The 1,493-nt window shown below is 27.7% G+C and overlaps 1 non-coding gene across 1 annotated transcript; it reads left to right on the top strand.

The window, feature by feature from the left end:
* The first annotated feature begins 520 nt into the window (after nt 1–520).
* Nucleotides 521–592, top strand: TRNAT-UGU (transfer RNA threonine (anticodon UGU)). Its single transcript has one exon. It is a non-coding gene; the product is annotated as a tRNA-Thr (tRNA).
* Nucleotides 593–1,493: the final 901 nt, after the last annotated feature.

The following is a 1,493-nucleotide window of genomic DNA, read 5'->3' as shown; positions in this document are numbered from 1 at the left end:
AACAGCGTCGTAAAGTTACAACACCTGTAAACGTAGAGCTCGAATTTTGTAATGTCCCAAGGTCAGTTTGTCCTCTAAAATAAATTAATCTAAAACTATTTTTTCATGATTATTGTTTCGATCACATTTTCTAACCTTACCGAAGTAATGAATAACACTGAATAAAAAATTAATTTAGGTTAATACTATATATTGTGAATAATAATAATATCTAAGTGATCCATGAGATAGATACATACATAAACACATTGGATTTCAGGAGTACTCTCTAACCACCTAATCAAACAAATTCCTGTATTGTTTCTTAAGCATATAATTTTTCTGTTTTAACATGACACCCAAGTGTATCGTTATAAGATGCACAGCAAAATAATAATGTGAATGTCTTTTTCCTAATTATTGATTTCAATACTTTTCAGTTATATATACTTGTCAACGTTTCTCAAATGTTATTTTAATAAAAAACGAAATAGTTTAAAGTTTTGAGTCCAGTCGTGCCATTATTTAGTTGATATTCATAGCCTCTTTAGCTCAGCGGCAGAGCACTGGTCTTGTAAACCAGGGGTCGTGAGTTCAATCCTCACAGGAGGCATAGATATTTTTTTTTAATATTCATTTTGTCTTAATTACAAAAATTGAAAAAAGGGAAATATAAATTAATTCTAATTTCCTAAAGTTAGAAAATAATATCTGGTCACATATTTAAAAAACTCAAGAGATATTGTCTCAACCAGTCTGATGGTGTTATTAAACTTCAATTACAGAAAATATAATTTAAATCAGAGGAACGTTGTCATTGGTACCTCTCAGAATCTTTGACATTATTATATAATGAAAATAATAAAGATAGAATCGAAGTTTTGATTTTAATTAGTAAATCTATTTGAAACACATTTCATCTCCATTTTTTCCAAAGCTGGATTAGGGTAAGTTTTATCTATTTCCGTCAAAACACAGGTAGTAGAAACCTAGACGCATGCATTAAAACAGAGCAATCTTAGTTATATTATCTTATGTCAAAAAGTCGAGTTGCTTGAATGAATTAATAAATCTAAAAAAATAAGCCCATTTAAAAAAAAATAAAAATAAACTGAATTAAAATAGGTTAATAATTCCATTTGTATTATACTATTTTTATTGTTATAATGTACATCCTATCATTTTGTTATTTTTATTATAAATTTGATTTTTTTTTTATTATTGTTTTATATTATATTCATATTTTTACTTTTTAAAGTAATATGTTCTGTTTTTCGAAGTAAAACTTTTTTTTTAGGCGCGGTAGAACAAATCACTGCCACGTGCAAATATTGTCAGTCCATTCTTACGATAAGACATATTTTTGAAGAATGTACTCACTATTTGCCAACAATAAACAGGATAGGACTGGCCCCAAATTTATCAGAAGCTCTCACAGATGAGGAAGCTAAAATTACATTAGTGTTTGAATTTTTAAAAGCACATCGCCTTCTTTATAAATTATAACTCCTCTT

The sequence above is a fragment of the Halyomorpha halys genome, unplaced genomic scaffold (genome assembly GCF_000696795.3).
Source record: "Halyomorpha halys isolate HHAL.00 unplaced genomic scaffold, Hhal_1.1 Scaffold52.1, whole genome shotgun sequence".
Classification (NCBI taxonomy): domain Eukaryota; kingdom Metazoa; phylum Arthropoda; class Insecta; order Hemiptera; family Pentatomidae; genus Halyomorpha; species Halyomorpha halys.
The sequence above is the reverse complement of the archived record's forward strand: the minus strand, read 5'-3'. Positions and strand labels throughout refer to the sequence as shown.